Below are 15627 nucleotides of genomic sequence, written 5' to 3'. Positions count from 1 at the left end.
TGAAGTGTGATGTTCCCCTTCCTGTGTCCATGTGTTCTCATTGTTCAATTCCCACCTATGAGTGAGAATATGCGGTGTTTGGTTTTTTGTTCTTGTGATAGTTTACTGAGAATGATGATTTCCAATTTCATCCATGTCCCTACAAAGGACATGAACTCATCATTTTTTATGGCTGCATAGTATTCCATGGTGTAGATGTGCCACATTTTCTTAATCCAGTCTATCATTGTTGGACATTTGGGTTGGTTCCAAGTCTTTGCTATTGTGAATAATGCCGCAATAAACATACGTGTGCATGTGTCTTTATAGCAGCATGATTTATAGACCTTTGGGTATATACCCAGTAATGGGATGGCTGGGTCGAATGGAATTTCTAGTTCTAGATCCCTGAGGAATCGCCACACTGACTTCCACAAGGGTTGAACTAGTTTACAGTCCCACCAACAGTGTAAAGTGTTCCTATTTCTCCACATCCTCTCCAGCACCTGTTGTTTCCTGACTTTTTAATGATCGCCATTCTAACTGGTGTGAGATGGTATCTCATTGTGGTTTTGATTTGCATTTCTCTGATGGCCAGTGATGGTGAGCATTTTTTCATGTGTCTTTTGGCTGCATAAATGTCTTCTTTTGAGAAGTGTCTGTTCATGTCCTTCGCCCACTTTTTGATGGGGTTGTTTGTTTTTTTCTTGTAAATTTGTTGGAGTTCATTGTAGATTCTGGATATTAGCCCTTTGTCAGATGAGTAGGTTGCAAAAATTTTCTCCCATTTTGTAGGTTGCCTGTTCACTCTGATGGTAGTTTCCTTTGCTGTGCAGAAGCTCTTTAGTTTAATTAGATCCCATTTGTCAATTTTGGCTTTTGTTGCCATTGCTTTTGGTGTTTTAGACATGAAGTCCTTGCCCATGCCTATGTCCTGAATGGTATTGCCTAGGTTTTCTTCTAGGGTTTTTATGGTTTTAGGTCTAACATTTAAGTCTTTAATCCATCTTGAATTGATTTTTGTATAAGGTGTAAGGAAGGGATCCAGTTTCAGCTTTCTACATATGGCTAGCCAGTTTTCCCAGCACCATTTATTAAATAGGGAATCCTTTCCCCATTTCTTGTTTTTCTCAGGTTTGTCAAAGATCAGATGGTTGTAGATATGTGGCATTATTTCTGACGGCTCTGTTCTGTTCCATTGATCTATATCTCTGTTTTGGTACCAGTACCATGCTGTTTTGGTTACTGTAGCCTTGTAGTATAGTTTGAAGTCAGGTAGCGTGATGCCTCCAGCTTTGTTCTTTTGGCTTAGGATTGACTTGGCGATGCGGGCTCTTTTTTGGTTCCATATGAACTTTAAAGTAGTTTTTTCCAATTCTGTGAAGAAAGTCATTGGTAGCTTGATGGGGATGGCATTGAATCTGTAAATTACCTTGGGAAGGATGGCCATTTTCATGATATTGATTCTTCCTACCCATGAGCATGGAATGTTCTTCCATTTGTTTGTATCCTCTTTTATTTCCTTGAGCAGTGGTTTGTAGTTCTCCTTGAAGAGGTCTTTCACATCCCTTGTAAGTTGGATTCCTAGGTATTTTATTCTCTTTGAAGCAATTGTGAATGGGAGTTCACTCATGATTTGGCTCTCTGTTTGTCTGTTATTGATGTATAAGAATGCTTGTGATTTTTGCACATTGATTTTGTATCCTGAGACTTTGCTGAAGTTGCTTATCAGCTTAAGGAGATTTTGGGCTGAGACAATGGGGTTTTCTAGATATACTATCATGTCATCTGCAAACAGGGACAATTTGACTTCCTCTTTTCCTAATTGAATACCCTTGATTTCCTTCTCCTGCCTAATTGCCCTGGCCAGAACTTCCAACACTATGTTGAATAGAAGTGGCGAGAGAGGGCATCCCTGTCTTGTGCCAGTTTTCAAAGGGAATGCTTTCAGTTTTTGCCCATTCAGTATGATATTGGCTGTGGGTTTGTCATAAATAGCTCTTATTATTTTGAGATACGTCCCATCAATTCCTAATTTATTGAGAGTTTTTAGCATGAAGGGTTGTTGAATTTTGTCAAAGGCCTTTTCTGCATCTATTGAGATAATCATGTGGTTTTTGTCTTTGGTTCTGTTTATATGCTGGATTACATTTATTGATTTGCGTATATTGAACCAGCCTTGCATCCCAGGGATGAAGCCCACTTGATCATGGTGGATAAGCTTTTTGATGTGCTGCTGGATTCTGTTTGCCAGTATTTTATTGAGGATTTTTGCATCAATGTTCATCAAGGATATTGGTCTAAAATTCTCTTTTTTTGTTGTGTCTCTGCCAGGCTTTGGTATCAGGATGATGCTGGCCTCATAAAATGAGTTAGGGAGGATTCCCTCTTTTTCTATTGATTGGAATAGTTTCAGAAGGAATGGCACCAGCTCCTCCTTGTACCTCTGGTAGAATTCGGCTGTGAACCCATCTGGTCCTGGACTTTTTTTGGTTGGTAAGCTATTGATTATGTGCAGTACATATAAAGAAAATATTGTGTGTGGTAAAAATGAAGTATAAGCTACACTAGAATGAAGATGGAAGTGGAGATAAAACAGGAGACGTCAACAGGAATAGGGTCTGGTACTTTATTTATTTTTTTTTAAGTGAAAGCAAGCTTATTCAGAAAGTAAAGTAATAAAAGAATGGCTGGCAACTCCATAGACAGAGCAGCCCCAAGGGCTGCTGGTTGCCCAGTTTTATGGTTATTTATTGATGATATGTTAAACAAGTGGTGGATTATTCATGCCTCCCCTTTCTAGAACATACAAGGTAGCTTCCTGATGTTGCTATGGCATTTGTAAACAAATGTACTGTACCATATAGGGTAACTTCCTGACGTTGTCATGGCACTGATGGGAGTGTAGCAGCAAGGATGACCAGTGGTTACTCTCATCGCCATCTTGTTTTTGGTGGGTTTTGGCCATCTTCTTTAGAGTAATCTGTTTTATCAGCAAGGTCTTTATGACCTGTATCTTGTACTGACCTTCTATCTCATCCTATGACTTAGAATGCCTTAACCATCTGGGAATGCAGCCCAGTAGGTTTCAGCCTCATTTTACCCAGCTGCTATTCAAGATGGAGTTGCTCTGGCTCACATGCCTCTGACATTTCTTCCCTCCCCTTTACAGGAGAACCCTTAATCCTAAGGGTTGCAGAGGGACAAAGATCCATCTTCTTCTGTAGCTTCTTCAGGCTTAAGAGGAGCAATGATATTCCTGCCTAACAATTAGAGTCTCTTGTATTTGGGGTAGAGAGGAGCTCGTCAAAAAGCGTTGGTATGATGAGAGCCATTCATAACTCTGAGTTTCAACAAGGGTGCTATCTGAAAGATTAATAAGTGTTCCATTTAAGAAAACATTCACTAAGCATATTCTGCATCCATATACAAAGAGTACAAATGCAATGTATTCCACAGCAGCAAAGCAAAATAAGTAAAATTATTCCAGGTAAACTAAATTTAAAGGCTTGCCATGGACTGAGCAACTGTTAAAACCAAGCTGATATAGGGTTACCAGATGATTCCAATATGTGCCCATGATTAGAATATTGGTCCAGACTTTTACATTACCCAACCCTCTTGTATCTTCTGAGTAAGTCTAAGATCACTGGTTGGTTCACAGGAATAAGCAGGTTTAGCCTAAATTGTACAAACAAACTTAAAAACAACTCATGAGAATAGAATTTAATAACAAGTGTACCATGCTTCTTGAAACATAATTTTTCTCACTTCAGTTTCTCATTTTTACTAAAGACAAATTATGATAAGCTGATTTACTTTATTGCACTTGGCCTGATTATTTGTATAAAGTGCAGCAAGTATAATTATTTTATACATCACCAAAATTTCTTTGTCAATCATGTTTTTGCCAGTGGCTGTCGTAAGGAGTTTTGTCATACACAGACAATTGTCTTGTTTTAATCCTCTTCAAAAGATGGTTGATAGTCAGCTATACAACTCTAATGGATGTTCTTAAATGCAGGTTTCTGATAACTTTGGAAATTGTGACATTAGAATAAAGGAAACAACTTTTGCAACTCTCATGAAGAACAGGAATGTTCATGAATATCAAACAGAACAGGAGTTAACTGCATAAACTAAACTAAAAGAATAAACTAATCTCTTTGACTTTGCTTAAAACATTGCTAATCCTTTGTTTTGTTTTCCAGAGTCAAGAAAACTTTTACTTTGAGCTATTTACAGCTATTAGCAATTGAGTAAAGTATACTTCTGTGGAAAAAAAAAATTGGACCATATTTGTTTCTCTCTACCTGATTTCTCCAGAATTTGGAGACTATGTGTGAGTATTCTTAACTTATGGCAATATATTTATTTGCATAAGTGCAATAAGAATATGTTTTCTTTTGTAGCAGGACACAATTGGAGAAATTCGTTATTTTACCAAGGCTTTGACTGGAATGGTGTGTTTTCCTTTAAGGAATGAAACTTGACTTATAGAGCCAATAAAAACCCCTTGGGGAACTGACCTTCTACCTTGCCTACACAGTCCCTATACAGGGTTTCTGGCCTGTGGTAAGTAAAGAATGTCATTTTCTAACATTCCAAGGATTCTTGCTTTATCTTGGGACCCCATGAGGAGAGAAATTTACTCAACTCCTGGGTCTGGCACTTTAATAAAGTGGCTTTAAACATTTGTGGTTAAGTAGATCCCCATGTAGTAAAACAGTGATGAAAAATTTCTTGAAGTATAAGATCTGAAAGACAGATAAAATCCCAAAGCTAAAAGAAATAAAATACAAGAATGACATGAGAAAAAAATATGAGATCTAAGAATAGAATTACAGAGTTTAAATATACTTCAAAATTAAATCACATTGATTAGTCATTCCTACTCTGATGTCTCCAGGGAAATGTCCAGAGAAACGGAGGAGCTCTGGGTGACCACCACTCACAGACAAACTATACTTAATAAAGTTAATAAGATAATGAAATCCCAAATAATATAAATTTAATAAAATTGCGGAAGACATACTGGAGTGAATATTGTCATTAAAGGTAGTTATAATTAGTTATAATTATGGAAGAATTCATGGAGGATCAAATCTAAAATTACTCTTTAAAAAATTGAAGGATGGTCCCTGGTAGAAAAAATATAAAAGGTGAACATAACAATGTTAAAGAAATAGATAGTAGGTATCTAATAGTGAAATTATTTAATAATGTAATTTGCAATTCTCAGAATACAGGCATGCACCGCATAATGACATTTTCATCAATGACTGACCACGTGTTCAACAGTGGTCCCGTAAGATTATAATGGAGCTAAAAAATTCCTATTGCCTCGTGACACTGTATCCATGATAATGTTATAATGTAACACATTACTCAAGTGTTTGCAGTGATGATGGTGTAATGAAACCTGCACTGTCAGTCATATAAAAGAATAACACATAAAATTGTGTGCAGTACATAATACTTGATGATGATAAACAAATATGTTACTGGTTTATATTTTTGCTATACTACACTTTTTATGATTTTTTATACTCCTACTTATTTTTAAAAAGTTAACTGTAAAACAGCCTCACACAAGTCTTTCAGCAAGTATACCAGAAGAAGATATTGTTATTATTATCATAGGAGATGACAGCTCCATGCATGTTATTGCTCCTGAAAACCTTCCAGTGGGACAAGGTGTGGAGCTGGAAGACAATGATATTGATGATCCTGACCCTGTGTAGGCCTGGGCTAATGTGTGTGTGTCTTCATTTTTAACAAAAAAGTTTAAAAAGTTAAAAAAAAAGAAATAATTTATAGAATAAGGATATAAACAAAGAACATACTTTTGTACAGCTGTATGATGTGTTTAAGTGTTATTCAATAATCAAAAAGTTAAAGAAATTAAGAAGTTTATGAAGTAAAAATGTTACAGTTAGCTAAAATGAATTTATTATTAAGCAGAGAAAAGTGTTTTTTAGTAAATTTAGTGTAGGCTATAGACAGTGTTTACAAAGTCTGTAGTAGTGTACAGTAGTGGTCTAGGCCTTCACATTCCCTCACCATTCACTCACTGACTCACCCAGAGCAACTTCAAGTCCTGCAAGATCCATTCATGGTAAGTGCCCAATACAGGTATACCATTTTTTATCTTTTATACCATATTTTATTGTGCCTTTTCTATTTTTATATGTGCTTAATACATAAATACTTACCATTGAATTATGATTGTCTACAGTATTCAGTAAAGTAACATGCTGCACAAGTTTGTAGCCTAGGAGCAATAGGCTATATCACATAGCATAAGTGTGTAGTAGGCCATACCATCTAGGTTTGTGTAAGTGCACTCTATTATATTCACACAATGACAAAATCACTTAACAATACATTTCTCAGACTATATTCCTCTTGTTAAGCTATGTATGACTGTATTTATTTTGACATCAAATTAGTTTATATCATGCCTTTATTTCATCTTCCATTTCCAACACAGATTTTCATCTGAAAAAGCACTCAGGCCAAGACATATTTCTAAATTTGATGCACTCATATAACATCTTGATTAAATCAAGGTCAAATAATGTGAAGGGGGTCACACTCATTCAGGAACAACCCTCGAGTACAGATGCTTTCTGGGGCTCTTGAAACTGAGTTTATAGTCTCAATATTTTATTACCTCATTTAAAGCAGCAATTACTTTTCAATCTTTAGAATGTTCTTAGTCATTAGCAGAGTATGGAAACAAATGATTAACAATATCTTAAAATATGGATAGTAAAATTTTCTTTGTCATAGTGTTTGGGGACGAATACTAAATGATTTAATGGTATAAAAAGCATATGGGGGTGTTTGACACAGAGGGTTCACTAAGGACTAGTTGGAAAGAGTGTCATTATTGTTTTGCACACTTCTGGCCTGAGATAGCATATCATCAAAGGGCAACATTCACATGTTAGCCCTGAGGAGCTTTGTATGACACCTCAGAGGATGACTTTAAAGATGTAATGAAACAGAGAATGTGGAAGCTGTGCTTTATAAACTTATAAATGTAATCTGTTACAATTAAACAACTAATTGATTAGCAGAGTGACTCAGAATGTTGTCACTGAGATGCTATCTTAACTTTTCAACTGAATATTTCTCATCCTGCAGAAAATTGTGATATTCATAAAACACATGTCACCACTAAAAGAAAAGCATATGAGCAAAAAATTAATCTTTCTCAAAATACTGCTTCACTAAACTAATTGAGGTTGGTATATCAATGTACTTTTTAGCTGAAAAAAAAGGAAAGGTCTTGAAAATGTAAAATAATTTCAGATTTGACTGTCTCTAAGCCTAAATTGGGACATCAACTTTTGTCCTCACTGCAGTCACTCATAACTAAAAGACATATTTGTAGTTATGTACAATCAGTGGGTCATGACAACTATCCAAACTCTTATATTAAAACAAGATGATAATCTCATTGAATAAAAAAATTTTTTTCAAAATGGATGTTAGCTAAAATTTAACATAAAATATCAAATGCCCAAAGGTTGAACTAAATCATAATGAATAAAAGCCCGAGAATGCAAAATCAAATTCCTGAGCATAGGGAAACTTTGTCATTGTAGGTTAACTCTCTCAATTTATACTTGAGAAAACGGACAATAAAAGTATTTAATTTTCTTGTTCAATTGCAAATCGCTGAGATAGATTTGTTTAAATCCAAAAGTCTTCTTGCTTCCCTTGGAGATGATATGATTATTTAACTAGTTGGAGCTGGACAACGCTATCTTGATTATTCTTATGACTCCAGGTTTTCTCCTCCTTTTCCTCCTACCATTGCTACCTCAATATGTTTATTCTTCTTAGCATTTCAGTAATGCCTTGCAGCAGTGTTTCTGAAAATGAACCATCCTGTTCCTCAGCCCCAGGCCACATTTACTCTATCAGACACCTAAAGATAGGAAACAATAAATTTCATTCTAGCAACCTTCTCAGCTGATTTTTATGCAACTCAAAGTTTGAAAACAATATAGTCACTTTTACTTTGTATTTAATCCTCACCTCACTCAAGAATGATAGTTATTGTCAACCTTCTTACACAGAAGAAGAAATTCCATTTCAAAATGGTTGGGTTACTGGATTAAGATAACTGCCTTTAATTTGTAGTGTCACGTAGGAAAATAAGATCACCTAATACCAGATGTTTTATGTTATTCTGACCCCAGGTTACTGCACCCTGTCATCTGTAAGTAGACAATCAATGCATCACCATGTTTTGTCGATAGCTCTACCTTCTTTGGCACATCCCCACTACAGGTGAAACAAATTGAAGATAATGCCACTAATTAATGAAAGCCACCCTGAAGAATTTATTCTGCTAGGCTTTGCAGACTGCCCTTGGCTAGAGCTTCCTCTGTTCACTAGTCTTCTTATAATGTACCCTATAGCCATGATGGGAAATGTCACAATCATTCTCGTGTCCAGGTTAGACTCTCGTCTTCACAGCCCCATGTATTTCTTCCTCACCAACCTCTCCTTTTTGGACGTGTGTTATACCACAAGCATTGTCCCTCAGATGCTGTTTAACCTGGGAAGCTCTAAGAAGACCATCAGCTATATGGGGTGTGCAGTTCAGCTTTATTTCTTTCACATAATGGGGGGAACAGAATGTTTGCTCTTGGCTATTATGTCCTTCGATCGCTATGTGGCCATCTGCAGACCTCTTCACTACACCCTCATCATGAATCAGCGCGTCTGTATCCTATTAGTTTCCACTGTGTGGCTCATTGGAATAATCTTTGCTGTCTCAGAGGCCACTGCTACATTACAATTGCCACTATGTGGTCTCAGTAAACTGGACCACTTGGTGTGTGAGATTCCTGTTCTGATAAAGATTGCCTGTGGTGAAAAGGGTTCTAACGAGCTGACACTCTCTGTGGTATGCATTTTTATGTTAGCTGTCCCACTATGCTTAATTCTTGATTCCTATGCTGGTATTGGAAATGCTGTATTTAAGATCAAATCTTCCGAGGGAAGGAAAAAGGCCTTTGGGACATGCTCCTCCCATCTTATTGTAGTTTTCTTATTTTATGGCCCAGCCATCAGCATGTACCTTCAGCCCCCCTCCTCCATCTCAAGGGATCAACCCAAGTTCATGGCCCTCTTCTATGGAGTGGTGACTCCCTCACTCAACCCTTTTATCTACACCCTGAGGAATAAGGATGTAAAGGGGGCATTACGCAACTTGGTGAGGAGCATTTTCAGCTTTAAGTGATAGTGGGTAGACATCAAATGAAGTTATTGAACAATTAGAGTAGGTTGCTATGGTTTTATCTAACAAATTCTTGTCTCATAATCAAATATCGCTTTACATGTTCTTGCAAAATATGTTATGTCTCTGAGACTCTTTGTAAACATGTTCAGCAAGGATTATATTTGGCTAGTACGCACATTATATTATGGAAATATATTAAAATAGTTCTCTACTTGTTGGTACATACGGAGATAGTAACTGTGTTAAGTAGTAAAAAAATTAGTAAAATGAATTTATTAGTTCGAGCTAATTGTAAAAATAGTATGACAACCACTCATCAATGAGCCTCCTGTCAGAGTCACCTGAGAAACATTTCATCACTCTCTGTGTGTTGTCCCAAGTCTAAATGGGCAGTGTGGCTACACTGCGCATTCAATGTGAAGCACATTATACTTTGGAAGAATCATGGGTCTCATGTTTATCAACCCCAATTTATGTAGATACTATTGCTTCTTAAAAATTCAGTGTAATTCTTTTTTAACAAATAAGTATGCAGTGATTTTGTATTTTTAATTAAATAATTTATTATTAAATTTTGAAATGGTGGGACAAAATGGTGGAATAGTGGGACAAAAAGTATGAAAAAGTTTCTGATACTTTCCTTTTACATACTATAATAATGAGTCTTCGAATCAGTGAGATAACAAGGAATTGATATTAATAATGAAACACAACCTGGAAGCATTTCCGTGCACAATTTGGAACAGCCAGGAACGCCTTTTGGAACTAACTGTGTTAGAATCAGTATGAGAAAAAAATAATTTGCATTTTTGGAACAAAAAGCAACTTGATTACCTCAACAAACAATATAAGTATCTTTTTACTGATGTAAATGTTGAATGCAAATAATGTACAAAACCTGTATCATTAAAAGTTGAAAGCACTAAAACTTAGTTCTAGGACTCACACCCCAAAACTTAAAACTTTGTCATGAAATTAGTTACAATTTATGAGAGCAAATGAATAAATTTTATATTTACTTGGTGTTGAATTAATATGTTGAGAGTTCAACACGGTGTTGTGTAGTGAAGAAGTAAATACTTGTAAGAAAAACAAAAGGTCATTTGGACTTTTCTAGCATAACTTCTGGTATGATCAAGATCTAAGCCAATAATTGGAAGGAAAACCTCATGTTATTTCAAACAAGAGTCAACTGCAAACCAGATACACTTGCTGAAAAATAACAGATCATCTGGTGCTGGTACAGATCCTCAAATCATTGAAATTTTATATATTTAGTTTGGAAAAAAATTTAAGTAACTTTAAAAATTGGCATATTTCTGGTTGCTTGCCAGAAGAATGTTTTCAAATTTTATACACATGCACACACAAACACATGACCTAATTCTGTGGTGTTAAACAATAGTTTTGATCTTTTTTATTAGTTAAGGTGTGCTTTGTCTAACTTAGTCTTCTATACAGAAGTATATAGTAATTTCTAGTTTTGAAGGCAAAACCCAGAAAGATTTTTGTCAAAAGCTTTGCTATAAAAACCCATTACAGTTCATCTGACTCTCAAATTATCCTCTATCCTTGGCTAATGTATATACTACCTTCAAGGCCTGTAAAAAATATTCATTTCAGAGGCATGAGTGAAATCTAGACAGTGAAAAATCAGGATTTCCTAAGAATTATGTGCAGAAACCTCAGAATAAAGAATACTCAGAACAGTGGTCTGGAAAACCCACAGAAAGGTTTTATTTGGACTTTGCATTTCCAGGGAATATATACTGCTCAGTATGCTACAGCATGAAGGATACTTCAGTCAACTTTTGAAAAATTCTGTGGAAGAGAAGGGACGCATTATACTTGAAAGAGAAAGTGTGCTCTACCTTTTGTGTAAAGCATGAGCAATTCTGAGATTGCCTTTCAAGGAAAGTGATGTAAAAGGTTTTATTTCCCCAAGCAAGTAGTCCTTTCCTAAATAACAAATGGAAGAAAACAAAGTATTTTAACCCTATATTTAAAGTCACTAAAAATGTATTTGGAAAAATATTTAAGGTAGAACTCAAGAAGGTTCAACAGTGGTTTTCTCCATATTAGAGATGTCCTCAGATCTGCATAGCATAATAACTGCAAGGCAAGAAGTGCTAACATGCACCTTCAACAATGTGCCTTTGGGATGAGTTCATGTCCTTTGCAGGGACATGGATGAAGCTGGAAACCATCATTCTAAGCAAACTATCACAAGGACAGAAAACCAAACACCGCATGTTCTCACTCATAGGTGGGAATTGAACAATGAAAACACTTAGACACAGGGCGAGGAATATCACACACAGGTGCCTGTCATGGGTTGGGGGGCAGGGGGAGGATAACATTAGGAGAAATATCTAATGTAAATGATGAGTTAATGGGTGGAACAAACCAACATGGCACATGTATACCTATGTAACAAACCTGCACTTTGTGCACATGTACCCTAGAACTTAAAGTATAATAAAAATAATAATAATATAGACACAAAAGCAAAAAAAAAAAAAAAAAGAATGTGCCTTTGGAATGAAAAAAGAAGACTAATTAAAGTACTCAAAGAAGAATTAAATTAAAAATATTTTCAAAAGGCAAATAAAAATTATAATATTTAATAGGAGTATATAGCAATACATCACTGGCTGAGGAAATATCATAATCATAATCAAAAAGTCATGTTAAAAAGGAGAACTCACAACTATTGAAAAGCTGCCATGAGCTAGTAAAAGTGTTAAACACATTGTATATATGATCTTATTTAATCTTTCAATAACTCTTTAAGGTATGTATTAGCCACATTTGATAGATAATGAAAATGTGGTTCGCAAATTCTTGAGCTTGCATAGCGTATGTCAGAACTGGAATTTGAAAGCTTTCAATTACCAAAAATTCATGCTTTTTCCACCTTATAACAAACTACTTGCAAAAATGATGGAAATTTAAAATTATACATTCAAAATCATGAAGTATTCAATGTTTCCATCTGAAATTACATGGGGCAATATGGGAGACTGAAAGGAGGATATATGTTGAACTAGAACCAGGAACCAGAACCAAGGCTGATATTAAAGAATGTGTGTTTATATAGGAGATGAGAACTTGAAGGATTTTAAACCCTGAGACAATATAAGACCTTTATTTTATGACTACATTTAGCAAAGTAAAAAACCATTTGGAGTAGAAAAACATGGGAAATTAGTTAAGTGTACTGCAACAATCTGTGCAATAGATAATGAGGCTCTCTAGTAGGATAAGAGAAGTAAAAATGAAAAAGATGGGGAAAGTGTGAGAGATTAACACAGGAGGTTAACTTGGAAATTTTGTTAAATGTGTGTCCTCTAGGAAAGAGATGAGCCAAAGACAGTGGTGATGATGTTTTAAGTCTGCAGGATTGAGCAGAAGGTGTAGATTATTTCAACAACTTTAATATCAAGGAAAGTAGTTTTTGAAACGGAAGTTAAAAGGACTCTAGAAAAACTGAAGTCAAATTCCATGGAAGATGTTACTAATTATCTACAAGAAGAAATAGACATCAATTGGCCGGGAGCAGTGGCCCATGCCTATAATCCCAGCATTTTGGGAGGCCGAGGTGAGCAGATCACCTGAGGTCAGGAGTTCAAGACCAGCCTGGCCAACATGGTGAAACCCCATCTCTACTAAAATTACAAAAATTAGCCAGGTGTGTTGGCATGCGCCTGTGGTCCCAGCTACTTGGGAGGCTGAGGCACAAGAATGATTTCAACCTGGGAGGCACAGGTTAAAGTGAGCGGAGATTGTGCCACTGCACTCCAGCCTGGGCAACAGAGTGAGACTCCCATCTCAAAAGAAAAAAAGACATTAATTGCAAAAAGAGAATTAATTGTTACCAAAAATTTTATTTATAAAGGATAAATCTAAACGAATTTTTAGCATTTCTTTTTCGGAGACATGAAAGATATCCAACATTTAACATGATGTTATATTAAGATAAAGGGTTTATGCCTACCATACTTAGTATGATATATAATATATATTTTAACAAGAATTAATATTGGGAAGTGGACAACAGTAGTTTCTGCAGACACTTCTAAGTCTTAGAGTCTGTAATCCCCTTTCCCCAGAAAAACTCTTCAAAGTAAAATAATAGTATTTATGAGAAACACTGATAAGTGTCCAATTTAAGGTTGTTTTAATATATGTGATATGTGATATGTTGTCTGCATTAGGATAGTGAGGAGGCAGAGCTCAGTGGGCAATAGAGAGGATTCAAATGTTTTTGCAGAGAAACTGCTTTAAAATTTGCTTCTGGAATTTCTCCCCTTGCTATGATTCCAATATCCTCCCACTGAGCAAACAGTAGAGTTAACTGCACCATGGGGACATCACCTCCTTCTATCTCAGGGGATTCATTATCTCAGATTGCAAATTCTTAAGTGCAGCAGATCCTCTAATCATTTCTTTCTTGAATCCATAGAAGCTATTTTGCTAGAAAGAGTACCAACTAATGACTGAATCTGAATTCACTAAGTGACTCTTAGGCAAATGGGCACATCTGCAAAGTCACATTATAAGGCTATTAATAAGTAATTTTGACTGGTCATCTATGTACATCAATAGATTTGTTAGTATATAGGTATTATGTGGCTTTTCTATATGAACTAAGGAATATGTTAACATAAATTATTTTCTGATTAATGCGTTCAATTTGCATGAGCACAATTCTTGGTATGAACATTGTATCATATTATAATTAAGATTGTATTTTAAAATTCATAACTGGCAAGAAATGGCCAGGTTGTCTTTTCTATTTGAGAAAACTATCTGAAAAAAAGTCTTTAAATTTTTAAATGACAATCGGTATACCAAGTACTTTAACAAACATCTCACCTGAAACAAAGATTTTGTGGCTGAAGGAAAAAAATTTGAGATGCATTCCTTTTAAAATATTTATAATAAAGGATTGACACATGGTCTATTGTCTATGAAACTCCTTTGAATATTTCTATCTATGCATTTAACTATGCCTTTAACATAAAGTTGCTACTAAATTATTCATTGTTTTAATTACTATCTAAAAAATCTGAAAATGGAACATGCTAAAATGCTTTTGAACTCATTATTTGGCTATAGTCAATTGTCAGCTATTATTAGCAGTAATTTATAACCTGATTTTTTTATGATCCTATTCCAAAATGGTTCTATTGGTGAAAATGGCATAGACTTTTGCTCTACCTCTTTTGTTTTGCATTAACTGTGAAAATCAAACATCAAATATTATCTTCTCTTTTCCACTGTCCTTCTGCCTAAAATATGTTTTCATTTCTTTCTGGCTAAAATGTTGCAGGACCATTTTATTTTATTTAGTTCCATTTTCCTTTTAGTTCACATATAATTGTACAAATTTATAAGATATGATGTGATGTTTTGATATACATATACAATGTATAGAGACCAAATTAGGGTAATTAGCATATTCATCTTCTGGAACACTTGTCAATTCTTTGTAATGAGATCATTCAAAATCCTCTTTTCTACCTATTTTGAAATATATGATATATTATTGTTAACAACAGTCACACTATGGTGCAATGAAACACTACAACTTATTCATCCTAACTCTAACTTTGTACCTATTGATCATATTCTCCTCATTCCCCTCTTCACCCTACCCTATCCAGCTCCTCTAGTAACCACTCTTCTACTCTCTACTTCCATGAGATCAACTTTTTTAGGTAATAGGACCATTTTAAATAGGCATATTATACTTTGCTACTATTAACCTAGAAGCTGGAGTAGAGACTTTATCTTTTAGTAGTGTAATGAAGTCATGAATAAAAATTCAGTATAGTTCATTGCACTAGTTGATCTAGAAAGTTCTGGGATGTATTTTGGCTAATGGGAAAACTGAAGTACCACTTGATCCCAATACATCTCTCAATTTTCCCCATGATTCACCTTCAATTATTCCTGATACGAGATCACTTTCCCTGCCTCAGTGCTTATTACTAACCTGTGCTGTTGCTGATACGAAGACACTCAGAGAGTTTCATTCTCCCTCATCCCCTGAAGAGTTTCCATTTACATGATCTGTGAGTGTGCGTGTGTGAAGGGGTTGAGGAAGCAGTGTTAACCTTCCCAGGGAGATCCCCCTGTCAGCTAACACATTTATGGGGGGCATTCAGTCTCTTGTAGCTAGGATCCCACAGGTCCATGACAAGAGTGAGCTGTCCCTCAGTTCCCTCATTCACCAATTTCCCAGGAGCCATCCCACCTGCAGGGTTCCCAGCTTTCTGTCTCTACAGCCTCAGCTTTAGCTCTGCCTCTCCACGCTCAGCATTTTCTTTCCTAAGTCTGTCCAATTTATGTTGATCTACTCGATAATTTCGTCTCTC

The 15627-nt window shown here is 35.6% G+C and overlaps 1 long non-coding RNA gene across 2 annotated transcripts in view; it reads left to right on the top strand.

Moving 5' to 3' along the window:
- The first annotated feature begins 2846 nt into the window (after window positions 1–2846).
- Window positions 2847–15627, top strand: part of LOC129059912 (uncharacterized) — an 83537-nt gene continuing 70756 nt past the window's right edge. For both annotated transcript variants that reach the window (XR_010140617.1, XR_008526095.2), the window contains exons 1-2: window positions 2847–2932; window positions 4191–4321. This is a non-coding gene — a long non-coding RNA (uncharacterized LOC129059912). The remainder of the gene's footprint in view (window positions 2933–4190; window positions 4322–15627) is intronic.

This window comes from Pongo abelii, chromosome 5 (genome assembly GCF_028885655.2).
Source record: "Pongo abelii isolate AG06213 chromosome 5, NHGRI_mPonAbe1-v2.0_pri, whole genome shotgun sequence".
NCBI lineage: Eukaryota > Metazoa > Chordata > Mammalia > Primates > Hominidae > Pongo > Pongo abelii.
The sequence above is the reverse complement of the archived record's forward strand: the minus strand, read 5'-3'. Positions and strand labels throughout refer to the sequence as shown.